The 12,435-nt window shown below is 49.3% G+C and overlaps 1 non-coding gene across 1 annotated transcript; it reads right to left on the bottom strand.

The window, feature by feature from the left end:
• Positions 1–6,022: 6,022 nt before the first annotated feature.
• Positions 6,023–6,096, bottom strand: Trnag-acc. Its single transcript has one exon. It is a non-coding gene; the product is annotated as a tRNA-Gly (tRNA).
• Positions 6,097–12,435: the final 6,339 nt, after the last annotated feature.

The following is a 12,435-nucleotide window of genomic DNA, read 5'->3' as shown; positions in this document are numbered from 1 at the left end:
ACCCGAAGCACGACTCACGACCCGCCTTCACAGCCAGTTCCTCGTCTCCGCGTAAGGCAAAGGTCCGGCACACAGTTTTAATCTGTCAGGAAGTTTCATTATCAGCGCACACTCCGCTGCAGAGTGAAGATCCTATTCTAGAAACACTGCCATAAAATTGTACTAATCATGTGATCAGTATCTACAGAATAATTATAAACATATTGATTTTATATTCTTTCTTACAAGTTATCTGTACATCTTGATCACTTGATAGCGGGTATGGAGGATGAAATCGGATTGTGCTAGACAGCCTAAAGAAAAATGACAAACATTTCTGTTTAAATTGTGGAACGCGCACGCGCGCGCGCGCGCCTGTGTGTGTGTGTGTGTGTGTGTGTGTGTGTGTGTGTGTGTGTGTGTGTGTGTGTGTGTGTGTTCCCCCGACCCCTCCCCCCTTTCTGCCTTCCGCTGTGTGTGTGTATGGACCGGGGAAGTGGGTGACCGAGCTGGTGCCAGGGTGTGGGCGGAAACGTGGGACGTTAACCAGAGCAGACACCTCTGTCGGCGTCGGCGGCACCCCCACCCTCTCTCTCTCTGCCCCCGCCCCCCGCGACAGCCCCATCGCCGCGGATTTTTCCCCTCCCACCACGTCTGCCAGTATCACTTCCGGCCGGCGCGAGGCAGCTGATCACCGCCAGCCAGCAACGCTCGCGGCGTCAAACAACGCACCGGGCCTCGCGTCACGTCACAAGAAAAGACCCGGCCGGACGGAGTCTTGTCGGCCGGCGCCTGCGAAAAACCGCCTCTAAGGGCTTGTCGTTCCCGCGGACGCCAAAGACTTGTCGGAACGGCGGCGTCGGACAACGGGTGCCAAAAAGCCCACCTCTACCCGCGGGCGACACCGCCGCAGTTCCCCATTGTCTTGGCGGCGTTCCCTCTCCGAGCTGCGAAACCAGGAAGATGCTTATTAAATCCCTTTCCGCGCGCTCGCTCCTCCCCTCGCCGTCGTTCCATCTCTCTTCGCGCCGCGTCAAAGGCGCGGAAAAATCACTGCCAAGGCGTGGTTGCGCTGCCAGTTTGAGAGGCGACGGCGGAACTGCCTGCCTACCCTGCCCGACCCGGCGGCCTCGTACGGCTTCCCGTACGCACACCATTTTCTACAATCACGCGCGCACCTCCCAACGGCCAGCCCATACTGGGGTACTTGGGCGCGTATGTGCGTGAGTGTGCGCGTGCATGTCAACGACGTGTGAGTACCCACGGCGCCGGTGAATAGGCGTGTGGATGTCGACGTCGTTTCGTCCCCCTTCCCTCCTCATCAGGTTATGGTCATTCTACTCCCCCGCAGTCTTTTCCTTGAACATGCGAGAGCCCACGCGCGCCGCATTCTCACGCGTCACTGGCCGGTGGCAACGGCTATGTACAATACAAAGTGCCTGCCGCTTGCACAAAAACAACACGCACACACACACGTACGCACGTCTGAGCGTTCGCCACATGACAACGCACGTACGCGGGGCATTGCTCTTTGCGGCTCCCGCTGGGAGTGTGATCCAAAATGCCTCCACCCCCCTCCCCCTCCCGTACGCAATACGCGACGACGAAACGGACAGGAAACGAGAGACAGGCGCGAACGGGGAAATAATATAATAAGGTCGATGAAAAGGGAGAGGCCGAAAAAGGACTGGGCTGGAAATAAGACTCGTTATTGGAGGCCCGGAGCGCGTCGGAAAAACTCCCGGCGAGTGTTTATTGTTTCGCGAAGGCGGGGGCGGAGACGCAGGTTTTATTCCTCGGCGGCGGCAGTTTTTACGGCTGCCGGTGTGTGGCGCTGCCGCCGAGGACAGCGTGTGACTGCTCGCTGCGGCCCCGGCCGGGCCAACTACCCTCGCCCGGCCAGATAAATAAATATTTATAGCCGTCTGAATATTCAGCTGCCGGTGTCCCACCTTCCATTTGCTCCGCATCTCGAATTACGGAGCAGTCGGAGGCGATTCGTCTCGAATGAGGTCGAATACGTCGGAGCGCCCCGATGACGTGAGACAGTCTCTGGTGGCCGTACACACTATGGCTTAGAAATGTAGCTAGGGCGGAAAGATTAGGAACAGGGAACATTCCCTGAAATGGTTCTTGGGAAATAAAGAGCCACTGGGAACTTCGGTGTGACCTCATCATAGTGACTTAATATGTCAGATTTCTCTAACGCCGTATCAACGAACACTGTCCCTCATATCTCTCCTCGACCTTAGCGCTCTTATCTGAACAGCATGGCAGAAACACCCGTTCCCAGCAGACCAAAATCCTTTCTGTCTCATTCCATCGTTCAGCCACATTCTCAAGGTCCTTCTCAGTCACAAGAACCCGACTGTGGAATAATCTGCCGGCCGCAGTGGCCGTGCGGTTCTAGGCGCTACAGTCTGGAACCGAGCGACCGCTACGGTCGCAGGTTCGAATCCTGCCTCGGACATGGATGTGTGTGATGTCCTTAGGTTAGTTAGGTTTCATTATTTCTAAGTTCTAGGCGACTGATGACCTCAGTCGCTCAGAGCCATTTGAACCATTTTTGGAATAATCTCACAAGTTATATCAGAAAACTGAATGAAATTTCCAGCGCCAGAAGACAGTTAATGATGCATCTACTAAAGCAACAATATGGATTAACATTGTCCCTGTACGCACTCGTTACCCTTGTACATCCTCCTTCGCTGCCCGATCTTTCTCTTTTTCCAGTATACTTAGCAGATGCAGACACCTTAAGCTTTCTTTCCCCAGGGCTCTCTATATCAGAAAACATCTACCATGTATACCTATGAATTCTTTTTACGTCTGCCACTATCACTATTGTTATTATTTTCATTATTATTATTATTATTATTATTATTAGCGGCAGTTGCTGCAAAGTTATAAGTACTGCCATTATTAACTTTATTAGTTCATAGCGTTATTTACATACATTTCCACTTCAGACACTCAAATCATTTTAATGCTATTTCTCATATTAAAAATTCTTAGGAACCTACAATGTGAAAAAGGAACAGCATGTGTGACACGGTGGCCCGATGTAAGAGAGGGAGGGCCTGGTGCCCCTAATCAGATCAGGTTAAATAAATGAATACTGAAGTTCCCTTACAATCGGAAAACTGATGACACTGGAAATATCTTAGGAGAGAACATTGTTATCACTGGGAGAAGATACTTTCTGCTCTTGCGACGCAGATGGTATCTTTTTAATCATCTACAGCTTTTAATAAACTTTTTCGTCCATCTTATACGGTTCTTCAAATGGTTCAAATGGCTCTGAGCACCATGGGACTTAACTTCTGAGGTCATCAGTCATCTAGAACTTAAAACTACTTAAACCTAACTAACCTAAGGACATCACACAAAAAAATGTTCAAATGTGTGTGAAATCTTATGGGACTTAACTGCTAAGGTCATCAGTCCCTAAGCTTACACACTACTTAACTTAAATTATCCTAAGGACAAACACACACACCCGTGCCCGAGGGAGGACTCAAACCTCTGCCGGGCCCAGCCGCACAGTCCATGACTGCAGCGCCCAAACCGCTCGGCAAATCCCGCGCGGCGGACATGACACACATCCATACCCGAGGCAGGATTCGAACCTGCGACCGTAGCTGTCGCGCGGTTCCAGACTGTAGCGCCTAGAACCGCTAGGCCAACCCGGCCGGCTACACGGTTGTTATGAGAGCTTTGACGGTTTATAATAGGCTAAAAATACTTAGTAAGTACATATATATAATTTTTTTCTATTGCTTGAACACAGCCAGTGCGAAGCACAATTCTACGCAAACGACTTCTATCTTCACTCTGTGATCGTTGAACGAGTTTCGATCTTAGACGTCCATAGCAGTGCGTGAGGTGTAGCGTCTAACACTCGTTCTGACTTAGTATGCATGTAGCTTGCAACGATTACGTACATACACTCCGGCAGGAACTTCGTATCTTTTTCACTTTTCGTCTTTCCCTTCTCCTTTTTTTATGTTTCCTCCTCCAGGCTTAAACAAAGCGACACATAAATGTTTGTCTTCCCTTAGTACCCTCTACTTTTTTCGCCACGAGCAAAATTCGCCGAAGAATACAGTGTCAGAAGGGAAGTAACCGGCCGCAAATCTCTCCGCTGTACTGACGCGGTACAGCAAACTTAGCGCGTACAACGCGACCAGACCCGTCCGGTAGGAAGTTTACCAGCGCGCGAGAAAACGCAAAAAAATGGAGGGAGAGAGAGTGTGTGTATGTGTATCGTGTACACCGTGGCCGTTTGCGGGTACCAGCACTTGCCGAGAGCAGCTCCGTACTTAGGACGGGCCAGGAATAGACGACGCGAGCACGACGCGTCCAGACGGATCGCCCGCTCGGCTGCTACTGGCAGCGAAGCGCCTTTCCGTAACTAGAAACGCCGGATACGGCGATTAAAAACCGCTCGCCCCCAATTACAGAGCGCGTATTTATTAGTGGATCCGTCGGCGTCGCACGGGGATCGCTTTCACTTGTTGATGACGGTGACGTCACGGAACAGGCGGGCTCTCGTTGACGTCAAGAGGCGGCGGCGCGCCCGCGGCAGAGGAGGCAGAGAGCCGCGGGGTTCCGGCCGGGCGGACAAAGCGAGTCGACTGCGCGAAGTCGGAGCCCACGAACCATAGTGGCCGCCAGCCGCGACAAGTGCCGCAACGAAAGCAGCGCGTGCCACCTACGTGTTTGCCCTATCTTGTCACCTGCACGTCTGGGTATAAAATGCTTCACCTGTACCTTGTACATTCAGTTCCAGCCTGCATAAGTTATGCGGACGATTCAAATTACACAAAGCAACAGAATTTAAAAAAAAAATCCCTTATTCGGAACATCGTAATTCCCATTCATTGCAATGTGTAAGATTGAATTTTAGCTCAAAAGTGCGTATAATCTTCGTCTCTAATGGTGCAAGCAGGCCGAAGTGGCCGTGCGGTTAAAGGCGCTGCAGTCTGGAACCGCAAGACCGCTACGGTCGCAGGTTCGAATCCTGCCTCGGGCATGGATGTTTGTGATGTCCTTAGGTTAGTTAGGTTTAACTAGTTCTAAGTTCTAGGGGGCTAATGACCTCAGCAGTTGAGTCCCATAGTGCTCAGAGCCATTTGAACCATATTTTTCTAGGGGACTGATGACCTCAGAAGTCAAGTCCCATAGTGCTCAGAGCCATTTGAACCATTTTTGAAACTACCAGGTTGTATTAAATTAAGTAAGTGCGGTTCCTTAATTTATAGCTAATTATTGCTATCTCCTGTAACGTACTGATAGCATATGCGTTTTGTTTGATTGCACGCGCTCGTGTGTGTGTGTGTGTGTGTGTGTGTGTGTAGCTAAATGGGGGAAAGTTTATGCTCCGCCATGCAGCCAGGAGATACTGTGAATCTTCCTGCATGTTAAAACTGACCCATTCAGAGACTCGAACGCTGAATCTTGCATTTCTCGGGCAATTTTCTTACCAACTAAGCTCTCCGCGCAGGACTAATGAGCCAACCTCAAAGAGTTACTTCCGCCAGTACCTCGCTTCTGTGCTGCAAACTTCAGTGTTGTTACGTGCACACTCTCTGGGCTACGAAAGGGTATTGAGGAACAACGACGTAACCACAGCCGGAATGATAGTTCAAGATACAAAGGAATTAACGGCATTAGCTGCTAATGGACATTGATTTAAATCAATGGAAAAAGTTAAAAATTTGTGCCAGACTGGGATTTTTTTTTTAATCTCGTTTTGTTCGTTTTAACTCGTTGCATCTGCTCGGGGCGGACGTCGCAAGGCACCCGTTTCAGTTCGTCGTTGATCCATTAACTCAGTTTTTTTTTTTTTTATTACAGAGGGCAGCTAACCCTCTGACCGAATACTGAGCTACCGTGCCGGCATTTTTGTTCTGTATTGTTCGCTGAATTTGTTCAGGGCGGACGTCCGATGACACCCATTCAGTTTGTTCGTTCATCTGTTCGCTCAGTTTTTTTTTATTATGAAGGGTAGCTAACGCTCTGACCGAACACGCTGAGCTACCGTGCCGGCAGGGATTCGAACCCGGGTTTCCTGCTTGGTAGGCAGATGCGCTGACCACTGCGCCATCCGGACACTGGTCGTCGTAACTACACGGACTATCTTAGTACGGCTCCCATCACACCCAAATTCTCAATTTATCCACACACTACATATCTAGTGCCCCTTGCCCGTTATCTTCATTGCTCGCGGTATTTCGCCGATTTCCGTAATAGTTGAAGCGTGGTGTGCGCCTGCACTGAACTGATCGATTGGTCGTCCTCACCTTATTTATATACGTGGTGCCTGTTCTTTCGGACATACAGAAGTGATAGTTTCCAGATAATACTGCGTTCACATACCTGGGGCAGTCGACAATTTCCCAACGGTTCTACTAATCCACTACTTCAGAAAGCAGGCCGTTCACTGGACACAAGTAACGCTTTGTCATTCCGGTGCCCTCATGGAGGTGTCAGGGCAGCAACTGGAGCAGCAAGCAAAACAAATAGGGGCGAGCAACAGAGGACGCACTCGTACGTTAATCGCGTTCCTTATGCGCATTCAGCGATTACACATTTCCTGCCCAGCTGTTTAATCAAGCCAGATAATGTCGCAATAATTGCTTCATCCGAAAGGAGCGCGCTGAGGGCCGCATCCGCCGGAAGCCGGCCAAGTGATCCGCGAATCGCAGGCCGCGCTGCGTGCGCCCGGCCGCCGATGGCCGACCGCTAAGTGGGCCCGGTGGGTGCGGCACTCCGGTTGCTTAAATAGCGCGTACCGCACGGCTGCTTCGGCCGTCGCCGATCGCAATAAACAGACCGTAAATCTGCGTGATTTGTGACACTGCAGGAGGCCGGCGGTGCTTTCGACGTGACGCGACGCCGTAAAACGTTTCGCAACCAGGAGCTGGTTCGGCGTTTCGCAGGGAGACCCTCCCGTGAAGACGAGTTCTGTTGGCGGCAAACTCGCTACGATCAGACGCAATTTTACTTTGTTCGGTCGTTGTAAACATCTGTCTTTTAATGCTGTTATTGCGCCAACTCACAACGCTCTTTATCAGCCACAATATTACGGTCAGGCTTCCAACAGGGAAATAAAACTTCTGAGTTACTTGAACTTTTGCCGGCCTGTCTGCTTCTCCTTCGTTATCATTGTAAAAGAGGTTGCGTAAACAGCATGTGCTAGTTTGTCCTTATACTAACTGTAGGAGTGTATTGTAAATTCTAGGCGAAAAAGAAAGAATTTTCGTGGACTATTTTGAAAATCATGAAACTGCCGTACTCCTCTTTAGGATAGCAGGTAATTCGGATGCGTATCGAGAAATGGGCCGGCAATCGTGGTGTGAGGGGGAATGCGAGCGGCAGATTACCAATGAAGCGAGGCCTTGAACGTTGTTCCCCGCAAACAGAGATGAGTGTCATCAAGCTGCATTCTGTTTGTCTATCCTGGCTGGGGACGCGGAATTAACGCTTAATGATTCCTGGGAGATAGCCTGACAAGACCAACAAGTTACGCAAGGAGGAGCCCGATTGTTTTACTGCCGCTCTGAAGACGCAGTGTGCGAGGGCGTATCGTCACATGAGCAACAAGAACAAGCATTTGAGTGATATGCTGGGAGACTTTCTCTAGAAGAGTGGTACATGTCGTCAGTTATACACACCAAGAAAGCAAAATTCTGAGTGCGGTACCAGTTCCAATACAAACTGACAAAAAAGGAACACACATCATCCTATGTAAGGGTATCCCTAATATCACTCAATACAGTTTAGAAAATGTGAATACATACAAATGTATCTACTCGTTGTGAACGAAAAGAAAAGAGAAAGAAAACAGTAAGTGAATAAAGTATACCTGGAGAATGCTATGGAAGGATGAGGCTATACCTGTCAGTAGACTGTCCAACCACATTAGTAAATTTGAATTCTAAATCGTGTGAACTTAACTGACCGTATGACGATCTTCTGGCAGCTTCCCACACTCTAACAAGAGAGATCCAAAGTTACGTGATACTGAAAGACTAGCCGGCCGAAGTGGCCGTGCGGTTAAAGGCGCTGCAGTCTGGAACCGCAAGACCGCTACGGTCGCAGGTTCGAATCCTGCCTCGGGCATGGATGTTTGTGATGTCCTTAGGTTAGTTAGGTTTAACTAGATCTAAGTTGTAGGGGACTAATGACCTCAGCAGTTGAGTGCTCAGAGCCATTTGAACCATTTGATACTGAAAGACTTCTCTTGGAGGCCATGAGAACAGAAGCAGACAAAAATAGACACAGAATAACGGAAGGACTCAAAAAGGAATGAAGAAAGGGTAGTCCGAAGCCATTAGGAAGAAAGTGAGTTCTTTTGTAACGCATTAACGATGAATAAGAGGTCTCGCTAATTGCGTATACAAGAATAATACAGAACTCCAATCAGCAGATCGAAGAAAAAGAGAAATATGTACGGGAAAGTGGTGTAACAGACGACATGACACAAAACAATGCTACATTTAAGTAATTTTACACAATATCTTACAGTCCGCCGGGAGAAGAAAACTAAGAAGCAAGAAAAGTGCTGTAAGTTGGAACAAACAACGTGAGAAGTTGAACAACGTTCGGAAAGCGATAAAGCAAGTGGAGAAGACACGAAGACGAATGTCATATTGCAGTGCCTGTGTTGTTTAGGGACTGCGGCGACCATCAGTTGTATAACGGGATGACGACTATGAAAATTCGAGTCGCGGTCCGGCACAAATTTGCATTGTCGTCATTTCCTATACCGATGATGGCTGTTCGTGTTCCTGGCTGTTCATGAAAATGAATGTCTCGGATTACTTTGCATAGACTCTGGTCAGTCTAAATCGAAACAAGAATAAGAGAAGTGGTGTTTATTACAATGAAACTGTTACAATACGACGTCCGTTGGTTAAAGTGGCGGTAAGTGTCAGAGGAAAATGCCGATAATTTCTCGGGATTAAATGTCGTAAAGAAAGCTACACCTGTCATCAACCGGAAGGTTGGGTTTAAACTATGGGGGGGGGGGGGGGGGGGCTACAGTTTAATGTATGTTCCATCACATTTTTCGCATGAACAAGTCATTTGCCATAGCACCTCTTTTGCGTAACAAGAGTCCAGCTGAATGCTGCTCTTCCATGTGTGAGTTCTAGCAAGTGGCGAATGCAGCGATTTCTTGTCCTTTGGGGGGAGGGGGGGGGGGGGACAGTGAACTCTACCACGTAACAAATGAACATTTGTCTTCGATGCAGAATTATTGAGGGCACTGTAGAAGATAAGATGTGTAGCGACTGCTGAATTCCTCGTCTGTTCCTACTCCCTGAGTGCTTAACTCTCTGCAACATTCTGCAGATAAAGAGGTCCCGAATATCCTGGACGCCTTTTCCGTCTACAAAGGCTGGGAAGAAACTGTTTTCTATTGGGTACCAAGGCACGTGGATGTTGAGGGAAACGAACTGGCGGATGCAGCAGCCAAGGAGGTGCGTCGCGATAATCCGATAGTCCAGGGCGCAATCCTCCTAGGTGCTATCACCTCACTGTTGAGGTATAGAGTCATGCGTAGGTGAGAAGAGTGGCTCGAAGTGACAGACAGTGAGATGTGCCTCGTAAAACAACAACTCAGCCGAGACGCAGAGGGCTGAGGTTCTTCTCACTCGCCTTCGCATAGGACACAACCCTAAGATGCACGGCTCCTACTCCGGCGGGAGGACCCTCCAATTTTTGGTGCTTGCGGAATCCGGATCGCAGTGCGCCACGTTTTGGTGGACCGTATTTTATTTTCAGACAAGAGTACAGCTGATAAGCTACCAACAGACATGTTCTCTACTTTAACTGAAATCAGACGAATGTGACTGAGCTTCAGGGTTTTGTGAAATATCTAGCTTGTGCGCTAAAATTAGGGAAAGATTTTAATGTGTTGAGGGTGGCTGGCTCAACCATATGTTTTGTAAGTGATTAGCCAATTACATTTGGCTCTGAGCACTATGGGACTTAACATCTGAGGTCATCAGTCCCGTAGAACTTAGAACTACTTAAACCTAACTAATCCAAGGACATCACAGATATCCATGCCCGAGGCAGGATTCGAACCTGCGACCGTAGCGGTCGCGCGGATCCAGACTGAAGCGCCTAGAAACGCTCGGCCACTCCCAATTACATTTCCCCGTGTCCTTATTTTAGCTTTTCTCTTGTATTGGTTGTGTTTTAATTGGCAATTTTAAACAAAATTTATGCTATCTGAAAGGATGTACGGCAGTGGGATTGTGCGGGTGACTGTCAGTGAGCTTGGGAGTGGCTGAGTGTCACTGTGTACGACTTGTTTTTATGGTATTTTAGCCACATTAGTTCCCACTAAGGGCCATGATAACCTCGCCGTTTAGCGACCAAACACCACGAACACACACACACACACACACACACGCACGCAGAGAGAGACAGCGGAGCATTGTTGCGTGCGCCACGGTGCTGAGGATCAGGCTGGTACGCGTCGGCGTCGGACTCCTCCGGACGCCCCCGCAGTGGGGTCATCGCCCTCGGGAACTGCGAATTAGGCCCGGCGGGCTCTCGCCTGGGAGGCGGCCGGTATCGGCGGCAGGCGGTGGCCGCCGGCGCGTATCTCGGCTCGTCTCCGCTTCCTTCCTCTGGCCTCATCCTCGGGGTTCGACAGCCTCCCACCATCTTGTTCATTACGACTGGGCGCCTGCACTGCGGCGATTTCACAGCCGCCCGATAAACGAGATACGGAGGAGCGGCCGCCGGAAATGAGCATCTCTCGGCGAAAGGCTACTGGCCTGGCCCCGCCGGTTCCGCTCTTCCGCGTTTACGGCTCCTCCCGGCACGGGCAGCGAGCGCCGCTGCCGACTCCCACGCCACCCATACACTTCTATTTCTGATCGATTTATTAGGTTGCTACGTAAGTTCCTAGCGTTTTTCCTGTGGTCAATAAACACAGCAGACAGACACAACAGGGACTTTAGTCATCACTAATATATTCTCCTTCAATATTTTGTAAGACTGCCAACGCGGGGGTAACGTTAGGATTCCGCGACTATAGGAATCACGTGGTTTTGAAGCGAAGAACTCGTCGAGCCAGGATCGGAGCGCAATTTCATCTGGGAAAGAACTTCCGTGAAGGTTGATCATGGGGGTAGGAGATAAACCAAGCATTAAAAGAAGGGGGATAGAATTATGGCAGAATCTTTCAAATGGTTCAAATGGCTCTGAGCACTATGGGACTTAACTACTGTGGTCATCAGTACCCTAGAACTTAGAACTACTTAAACCTAACTAACCTAAAGACATCACACACATCCATGCCCGAGGCAGGATTCGAACCTGCGACCGTAGCAGTCGTTCGGTTCCGGACTGCGCGCCTAGAACCGCTAGACCACCGCGGCCGGCTGGCAGGATCTTTGGAATCACGATGAGACAGGGCGAAGAACACGTGAGCTACTTTCAAACATAGAGGAGCGCTTAAAACTTACATATATCAAACCAACTAGAGGCTTGCTGCACTTTCTTACTGGGCATGGACCCTACCCGACATTTTTGTGTCGGTTTGGGAAGAGGGCCACACCAGCGTGTGACTGTGGAGCAGTGCAGGGCACCCCAGACCACGTGGTGTACGAGTGCCCCTCTTCGACGACGTTGCACAACAATTTAGGGAACAACTACCAAACAACGACACGCACCACCTGCTCAGGCAAGAGGACACATTTAACGTCCTGAACAACCTACCAGATGCAATCTCAAGCAAAGTCCTCAAAGAGTACCTGAGAAACAATTACCAGACTTAGACTCCGTACACCCTCCCTGTTCCGCCAGGACATAGACTTGGCCAGCCGCCTCACGGCTGAAACCCGTCATGTTTTAGGACTAAATTGGGGGGTAGTACATCATCACCGGACTTGACAACGCACCGATCATGACAGATTCAGAACTAGGATGATAAGATTAGTATAGAACTGCTGCGACTAAGTCATCAGCCAGCCCAGTGCCAGGGGAACTCCCACTGGGATTAGCTCAGTGGGAAAGGCCAGCAAAATTAGGTTTGTATCTTCTGGCACACCTGTGACACTGCAGGTAGAGTAGTTATAGTAACTTGATAAAAGTAGTATCAACGTCTAACAGTACTAGAAAATTCAATCCAATAATCGTAACAACATGCGAAGTAAATAATAGTAGAATAACCCCCATAGTGGTGAAGGCATTATAGTATTAACCTGTAGTGTTAGAAAGTAAAACCTGCAGATTGTAAATTGTAATAGTTAAGAACAGGACCTACAAAAAAAATGTTGTTCGACAGAGAGTGGAAAACATGAAAATCTGAGGGCTCAGGATAAGGTAAATAAGGTGGGTGCGGAATGACTTCCCATCCCAACTCCTGGCAATATTGTTTTCTGTCAGCCTAGCAGAATGCGGGCGGGCGTTATCGTGAAGCAGCACCAC

The sequence above is a fragment of the Schistocerca piceifrons genome, chromosome 8, assembly GCF_021461385.2.
Source record: "Schistocerca piceifrons isolate TAMUIC-IGC-003096 chromosome 8, iqSchPice1.1, whole genome shotgun sequence".
Lineage (NCBI taxonomy): Eukaryota > Metazoa > Arthropoda > Insecta > Orthoptera > Acrididae > Schistocerca > Schistocerca piceifrons.
The sequence above is the reverse complement of the archived record's forward strand: the minus strand, read 5'-3'. Positions and strand labels throughout refer to the sequence as shown.